This window comes from Apis dorsata, unplaced genomic scaffold (assembly GCF_000469605.1).
Source record: "Apis dorsata unplaced genomic scaffold, Apis dorsata 1.3 scaffold_245, whole genome shotgun sequence".
NCBI lineage: Eukaryota > Metazoa > Arthropoda > Insecta > Hymenoptera > Apidae > Apis > Apis dorsata.
The window spans coordinates 166,540-167,139 of record NW_006263524.1 but is presented as its reverse complement, the minus strand read 5'-3'; the positions used below and the strand labels follow the sequence as shown (position 1 = coordinate 167,139).

The 600-nt window shown below is 25.2% G+C and overlaps 1 protein-coding gene across 1 annotated transcript in view; it reads left to right on the top strand.

The window, feature by feature from the left end:
• Nucleotides 1-600, top strand: part of LOC102671210 (homeotic protein antennapedia-like) — a 28,066-nt gene that overhangs the window by 13,449 nt on the left and 14,017 nt on the right.

The following is a 600-nucleotide window of genomic DNA, read 5'->3' as shown; positions in this document are numbered from 1 at the left end:
CTAACCTATAAACATAAAAGATTTTAGAATAATTTAAATTTGACAGTCATATAGGTTAAAAAATTTTGTAAAATACCCATAAATTTAAGTATAGTAGAAAAGCTTTAAATTATTCTGCATTCAACATCTAAAGTTGTAGAGCAAAAGCAAAAATTTGTATACATTTGCTCTTGCATGTTACATGAACTTGTATATATAAGGGAAACTTGTACAATTTTTTGATAAAGATAATAGATTAGATCATTTGTGGATCTGTATATTCTCAACTGAATCTTGAAGTATGTTTTGATAGTTCCTAACCTATAAACGTAAGATTTTAAAATAATTTAAATTTGATAGTCATATAGGTTAAAAATTTTGTAAGATACCCATAAATTTAAGTATAGTAGAAAGGCTATTATTCGCCTTTAAATTATTCTGCATTCAACATCTAAAATTGTAGAGCAAAAGCAAAAATTTGTATACATTTGCTTTTGCATGTTACATGAACTTGTATATTAAGGGAAACTTGTACAATTTCTTGATAAAGATAATAGATTAGATCATTTGTGGATCTGTAAAGTATTCTCAACTGAATCTTGAAGTATGTTTTGATAGTGA